The sequence below is a fragment of the Lepidochelys kempii genome, chromosome 2 (assembly GCF_965140285.1).
Source record: "Lepidochelys kempii isolate rLepKem1 chromosome 2, rLepKem1.hap1, whole genome shotgun sequence".
Taxonomy (NCBI): domain Eukaryota; kingdom Metazoa; phylum Chordata; order Testudines; family Cheloniidae; genus Lepidochelys; species Lepidochelys kempii.
This window is the reverse complement of record NC_136381.1, coordinates 260436561-260444877: the sequence shown is the minus strand read 5'-3', so window position 1 is coordinate 260444877 and position 8317 is coordinate 260436561.

The following is an 8317-nucleotide window of genomic DNA, read 5'->3' as shown; positions in this document are numbered from 1 at the left end:
TTCCTTATTCTCTTGTTTAAAAATTGTCAGTCCACCAGTCAAGAAGGATCAATGATACTATAAAGAAAAGGAGTACTTGGGCACCTTAGAGACTAATCAATTTATTTGAGCATAAGCTGCATCCGATGAAGTGAGCTGTAGCTCATGAAAGCTTATGCTCAAATAAATTGGTTCGTCTCTAAGGTGCCACAAGCACTCCTTTTCTTTTTGTGAATACAGACTAACACGTCTGTTACTCTGAAACCAAAGATACTATGTGATTTAAGTGTCAATTCATACACCATGAACAGTGAATAGCAAATAGTCAATATGATAAGACAGCGAACATCCCATAGGTTAAAAATTGTTGAAATAACCTACTTTGACTAATATCTTTGCAGAAATCAGAGTTAGTTTGTGAATAATTCAAAATGAAACAAAAAAACTAAATTCAGTGGGACAACTTACTAAAATAAGCAAGAGCTCTGCTGCATATGGGTTTTATAGATACACACATACTTGTTCCTCAATCAACCATTTTTATTCAAATTACTGTGCACCTCCTTCTGCTCCCTAATATATATGAGACAATAGAAGTCATGGGCTTTGCAGCGCAAAAGAGGAGTTTGCATGTGTAAAACAACTTACCTTGCTTCAGAAGAGTTGATACATTCTGTACGAAACTTGGGTTGAATTAAAATTGTCGATAATTCAAACTTTAGAGAAATTTGCCTTCCTCCATCCGTTGTGTGTATGTGTATCTGTTGTGAGGATAGCAATGCACATTGCCAGGGAATATTCTGTTGAGCACTACATTTGCACGTGGTTGTGTGGAAGGATGATAAGGTATTTTTATGAAATAATACAATAGTCTATTGAACCAGAAAGAAGAAAGGAGATACTGAAATACAAGAGAGATTAGATCATAATATTAAAACATTGGCTATCTCATTTCTTTGCCATGCCAATGAGCAAGAAAGGGGATTTTATTTACAAGTATCTTACACTTACTGATGTGTGTTTGCTCTATGTACAATGATCCTTGATCTTTTTTAAAAAGGGGAACAGGGCAGCTCAGTAAGGGCACGACCCAAATTTAATTGAAGTCAATGAGAGTATCCATTGGCCTCTCCAATTAGGAGCAGCCCTCAAAATCCCGAGAGAGTTGAGAACGTTTCAAATTTTTCTATATTGGCCATTACAAAAAATCTACGTGGTTTGGAGTCAAGACAAGTGCTGTGAGACTATGAATAGTCACATTACTGGTTATATATCTCATTCCAAAAAATGTCACCTACGGCACTTCCCATCATGCTGTGGTGCTGATCCAGAAGGAAAAGTGGTACAAACTGAATCACCAACACCCTGTCCTGCAGCATGTTTAATTTCATTGGGTGTTTCCATCCAATATGATGGCATGGTTTTTATTGTTTGTATTATTGTAAGTCCTAAAGGCCCCAGTTGGTATCGCTGCTCCATTGTGCTAGATGCTGTATATACACAGAGAAACACACAGTCCTCCCCTGAAGAGCTTCCATTTTACAGGTGAGAAACTGAGGCTCAGAGAGTGAAATCTTGTCCTCAGTGAAGTAAATAAAATCACGGAGGCTTCAGTTAGGCCAAGATTGCACGCAGAGAGAATAAGTGACTTGCCCAGGATCCTCCAGGAAGTCTGTGACAGAGGCAAGAATTGAACCCACACCTTCTGAGGCCTAGTCCACTGCCGTCACTACAAGACCATCTTCCTTAGCTTTAGGAAGCACCCAGCCTCAGGTCGTGTAATCCACATCGAGTTAATTTTCACATGTCAATCAACCTGTTAAAATATAGGTTGCATTTTACAATTTGCCATTAGAAATTCTGTAAAATACCTAATTCATCCCTATCAAGGAGGGTTCATATCTGGGGCAAATTCTTTCTGTAACATGAATCAATTTATTAATAAATAGGGCCCAGCCAATGAGGTCAGATGAAACAAAACCCAATTCAAATCTTCACAGAAAACTTGAACCAAACCCAAACTTTTTTAAGTCCAAAAGTTTGGGCTTTTATTGTCATTTTCCCAAGGGTCTCTGTGCACTTCCCAGTTTCAGCTGGGACCGGAAGTAAAAATGCAAAGCTACTTTGGGAGCTGATTACTAGCTTTGTTGTATTTTTTATTTTATTTTAAGAAAATACTTAACCCGCAAATTGTAGTTGGTGGACAGCTGGTGCAGCTTGTGTATATGTGAACACAAAGGCGACTTCCCGTCCTGTTGGCTCTCTTCGCATTGTGTTTCAGTCGCCTTTCTTTCCTTCTTGTATATGTTTTAAGTCTATGTGAACCCAAGTAAATAAGAATCTAAATTTAACTTGCCGCAGGCTGTAACAATGAGATGCAGATATGGAGACGGTAAGGTGCCGTCTGCTGGCCTGAGCGGAGAACTGTAAACCTCAGTTCTAATCCCAGCTGTAGTAGAATGTGCCTTTAAGAGACCCAGTAGCAGACCCCACCAGGTTGGGTGTGGGCATAGTTCATGCAGCATGATCACTGAGCAATCTGCAGTGAAGAGCAGTTTATTGGAACTAGCTGGGTTGTGCCTGTGTAGGTGGCCATGTCTACTCAGGAAAGTTACAGCAATTCAATTGAAGTCAGTTTTCAATCTGATTTAGTTAAATGTTGCACACTTGTGTGGATGCTCCATTTTTGGTTTGTTTTGATTTAGTTTAAACCTTCCCCCCCCCCCCAGTGACTTAAGCTAAACTGCAAATGCAACTTTTAAACAGAAATAAGAACGTCCACACAGGGGATTGCACTGGTTCAGCTACATTGGTTTAAATTCACATCTTAGGTCAAACTAGTGCAACTTTCTCGTGCAGACAAGGCCCACATTAGTTGTCTCTGTGTCCAATACCAACCTGGGGATGTCACACTGGCTCTGCCACTGATTTTTCCCTCTAGCCTTAGTCAAGACAGTTAATGATGGTGTGCCTCTGGTTTACCGTTTTATAAAATGTGGATTATAACATTTACCTCCAGGATAAGGGTGTTGTGTGGGTTAACTAGTTAAGGCTTATAAAGCACTTTGAAGATAAAGAGCTATAAAAGTGCTAAATTAGGAGGCTAATACAGGACTAACTAGACTGTACAGAGAAGAATGAATGGCAGCTGTATTTCTCTGATAGGTGAGTAATAGAAAGGCATAATCTTCTGGGAGAGAGAGAACAGCTCACTAAAAATATCATACAGGTTCTTGATTCTGATACAGTTTAATAATGGGAACAAGGCGTAAAGGAGAATTCTCCAAGGCTATGTTGATGATCTGGTTCAGTGTTTCTTAACCACAGAGTCACGACCTCCAGGGGTCATGAAAGTCCATCGGAGGGTTGTGAGGTGTTAAAAATGTTATTACGATGTAAAGAAAAAGAAATCTGACTCCCCTACTCCCCACACGCCCCTAACCTTCCAGGTCAAATTTTCTCTATCAACCTCTCGAAATACATAGACACACACATCAGTTACATAGGCTTTTTTAACTCTTATGGCTGGCCTATGCTTGGAATTTACATCCGTCATAGCTACGCTGCTCAGAGGTGAGACAAATCCACACCCCTGTGCCGAGTAGTTAAGCCCCGGTGTAGACAGCACTAGGTCGATGGAAGAATTTGTCCATTGACCTACCGACCACTTCTCTGGGAGATGGATTAACTAGAACGATGGGAGAACCCCTCCCATCAGTTCAGATAGTGTCTACACTGAAGCACAAGCACTGTAGTGTTTCAAGTGTAGACAAGCCCTCACTTTTAGAATAAATGTAAGGGGGGGTTGAAAAATGTTTGGTTTCAGAGTAGCAGCCGTGTCAGTCTGTATTCGCAAAAAGAAAAGGAGTACTTGTGGCACCTTAGAGACTAACCAATGTATTTAGTCTCTAAGGTGCCACAAGTACTCCTTTTCTTTTTTTGAAAAATGTTTGACTTCGAATAAGGGGTCACTAACCTGAAAAGGTTGAGAAACACTGATGCATCTGAAGACGTGGGTTTTTTACCCACGAAAGCTTATGCCCAAATAAATCTGTTAGTCTTTACGGTGCCACCGGACTCCTCGTTGTTTTTGTAGATACAGATGAACACAATTACCCCTCTGATACTGGTTTAGTTGACTACCCAATTGGGGGGACTGACAGGCACCCTTTGGGGGGGTCAGGTATCCGCTGCATTCCTAATCATTATGGGAGGCTTCTAAACTTATCCAGTTCATTTCCATTTGAGAGCTATTACATGCAGAGCAGAAAGATGGTTGATCAACAACTGCTTTTTTAGAACTTGAGCCACCACCAACCATGGGAGTCTGGCTATGGATTTCAGTGGGTGTTGGTGCCCTCGTGTCTGGACATTTGTCCGTGTGCCCAATACCTACTACTGCATTTCAGATTTGAATCTGTTTACTGTGCAGCCTCCTAACATTGTATTTTAATTGGAATACTGTGTATTAAAATTGAGTGCTATAAGGGTCTTTGCCAGCACAGTCCAAACCACTTGTACTATGAACAGAACGGGAAATTATTAGTAATTATAGCCTTGACTTGCATTGTTTAGAAACCAACGTTCCCAGTTCGGGATCCAAGAATTTTGAATTCATCATTAAGCTTTTCCGTTTCCACAACATGGAACTCGGGGGCTTTATTTAGCTATTTAGATCTGCAAATAAACATAGGCAAGGCAGCGCTCAGCATCACCACGCCTGACTTATAGGTGCCTAGAAAATCACCTTAGTCTGAGTTCTGCACCTATGCCTCCTGTGCAATGAATGGGGAGAGATTGGCGCCTCAGAATGGGGTTCACAAAAGCCAGTGCATTAGGCAGCTCCTTGCCTAAGCTAGCCAATGGGAGATGCCAAGGAGAGGAGTGTGTCCTAAGCCCTTCCCTTCTCACAGAGATCGGCCCCAAGCTCCCAGCTACAGGAAGGTGCCTCCCTCTGTTTGGCATTCCCCGCTGCAAACCCTCCCGTGTTAGGTGCCGGTGCCATTTTTTTGCAGGAAGTGAGAGAAGGCAGAGCAGCTGCCTCATAACTTTTAGCCCAGTGGTTAGGTCTTCAGCTGGGATGTGGGAGACCCCTGGTTCAAGTCCCCCTCCCACCCACATGGAGGGGTTTGTAGGGATTTGAATAGGGCTCTTCCACTTTGCAGGTGCGTGCCCTACGCCTGGGCTTTGGCAGACTCAGCTCGTCCCCCGCTCCAATGACTTTTTAAAAAAAATTATTTCTCCACAGAGGAAGAGCTTCCATGGGAGAGACAGAGGGAGCCTCCCTACCCCCATCAGGATAAAGCCCAGTGGCAATGGCACCCATCAGAGATGTGGCAGATCTCACCTCAAGTCCCTTTTCCCCTCCAGATGGAGGAGGAATTTGAAGCAGGGGTTTCCAACCTCCCAGCTGAGCACCCTAGCCACGGGGCTAAAAGTTGTGAGGGAGGGCGCCTCCTGCTGTCCTTTCGTGTCAGCTTGCCTATGGGGCCCCAGTCTGCTAAGGGACATCTGATCACGCTCACGGGATTAGGCCCCACTGGCGAATTAGGCTGAGGAACGCCTATCTTCTGCTCATTTGTGCATCACTCTGGGGCTTAGCAGTGTTACTTCCTCTGAGAAGCAGAAAAAGCAGCCAGTGTCAGCAGCACCAGCCTGACCCTCCTCTTCCCCCTCAAGTTCCCCATACCCCAGCTGCCTGACCAACCCTCCAACGCAGACAGTGGTGCACGTGGGGAGCTGGGGGTGGCTCCAGGCCTCTTTGCCCTTTACCTTCTCCACTCGTCATTGCATTACGGGCCCCTGTCAAATTCACCAGCAGCTGGCAACGGGGGTGGCCCCATAACAACAAACCCACCCATCTGCTGCCAACATAGTGACCAGAGAGCCTGCCTGACCCCAGAGCATGCCAGGAAGGAGGGGAAGGCAGCCAGGTCCTCCAAAGTAGGCCGAGATCTGAGTATTTCTTTCCCTACTTCCCCCTCAGAGAGGCAGAGGGCAAAAGATCCCTTTAACCAGCAAGGCAGTACAAAAACCAGCCACCTGACAACCCATGTCCTGCAGAGCCAGAATCATAGGTGCTTAAGGTACTTTTGCTGCAAACATTTTGGCACTGAGCAAGTTTAGGTGCCTTCGGGACTCAGGGGCAGCTGAGCAGCAGTTTTGTGAATCCCAGAGGGGCCTGATTTGTGGATTTAGGTGCCTAAAGTGGCAGTTAGTCACCACAGTCCTTCAGTGAATGTAGCCCACAATTTCCAAGGGGCTGTTCTGGGGATTTGCAATAAGTGCAAATTCTGTTGCAATGGACAAAGACATTCATAACAATAGTCATAATAATAAACCACGCTGTAATTCATTTACCTTGATGTGCCAGCAGTGAACCCAGGGCCGGTGCAAGGATATTTTGCGAAACTTCCACCTTGAGCCCCAGAGAGCTGCAGTAGGAAAGGGAGCGCTCAGAACCGCACAGCACAGCCTCTCCAGAGAACTTTGCTCCACCGGGGAGCTGGGTGGTGAAGGGGGAGAGGGGTCGCGGGGAGAGGCAGCGGTGCTTAGTGTTTGTGCTGTTGGTTACACATAAATCACCAGATTCAAGAGTCATCATGGTGAGGAGCCTAGGCAGGCAATCACACACCCACGCACACCCCTCCCGGGAAGTTTGCAGCCGCAGCCGCAGCGAGGCCAGGCTGGATGCGAAGCGGGATCGGATGGAACGCAGAGCCCTGGCGGAGAGAGGGGAAGCCCATGGCGAGGCACAGGGACCTCAGCGGCTCGCTCGCTTTGAAGAGGCTCTTCAGGGAGCTGGGGGGAAGCTCCAGGCAGGAATGGGATGGGGGGGACAGAAGTGCCACCGGAATGGAGAGAAGCAGAGCGCCGGGGGAAGGAAGGCGGGGGGGGGCACAGATGCACACCCTGGAGGGTCAGCCTTGCGCGCGCCACCTCTCCCCTTCTGACCCAGCATTCCCTGTCCCCTGCGTCCTCTCCCCCCTTCCCTCCATCACTGTGTCTCCTTCCCTCCTCCTCCTCTCCAGCGTTTTCCTCCCTCGCTCCCTCTCCAGAAATAAGGGAAGTGCCTGGGAAATGCACCTGAGGCAGGTCGCCGGAGAGCCAGCCCCGCTGGCCCCTGAGAAGATGCACCCTGCCTCGGGTCCAGGGCACGGGCTTGTGATGAAGTACGAGCCACCACGCCTTGCTGCGGGCTTCTCCCTGGCCAAGAGAGGCTGGACGTTGCCCATGGGGGCGATTCCCAAGCCCCTGGATTCCGGCTCCTTGATTTATTTGCCCCAGACAGAGGTTTCCCCTGGCAGGAGAAAGGAGCAAAGATGAACCCTCCTTGCGTGCACGGCTGGGTTGCCATGAGGCAACCTGCGCACAGAATGGGACAGAGCTGCCCAATGTAGTGTGTGGAAGCGACAGAGAGCAAGGGAGACACGGGTACGGGGGAAGGCGGCTTGGGGAAAGGACCCAACTGCGCCCCTTCCCATTTTGGATGAAGCAAAAAAATAGGGGGGGGCACCGCTTTTTGGCACCCCAAATCTTGGCGCCCGAGGCGGCCGCCTACTTCGCCTAGTGGTTATACCGGCCCTGAATGAACCCTTTGCAAGGAAAACCGTCGTGGTAATGTGCCAAGATTCACACTGGGGAAGTGGTTATTTTCATATTTTTACTACTAAAAAAATCTTTTATTAATATGATTGTATTAAGAATCATTACCGATGTACGGCGCCCAACGTGTGCTAGGCTCACTATACAACAAATAGAAGGATAAAGTCCTTGTCTCAAAGAGGAGCGGCCCAGTGGGAGTTAGGCAGCTAAATATCTGTGAGGATCTGGGCTTCACAGCCTAGTTTTACACGTTCAGGGCCCAGGTGCTGCTTTACATTCTGTGCTGTGCCAGGGGCACACCAGAAAATAAATTGTGACTCCTGGAGTCAGAATAGTTCTGTACTACGCTTTGCTTTGAGTCATGAGTAAGTTACATGGAGCAGCTTATCCCACCTCTGTGTACCTGCCCCACTACCTCTGGCCAGTGTGTCCTGGTGGATAAAGCCAAACGTGCTCTTACTTCCTGCTTCTCTCTACCCCATTCCCGACAGACGCCTCTTGCAATTAATGCCTTTCCATCTGTCACTACATGTGCCACTTTATAATATTTTACTCTGATATATGCTTATTTATAATAAAATAATAAAATATAATTATTAATTATTATGATTATTATTATTATTCAGTAGCACATAAGATCCCAATCAAACTCAAGGCCCCTCCTGTCCTAAATGCAGTACAAATTCAGAATAAGAGACAATCCCTTCCCCCAAAAGCTTACTATTTAATTTGG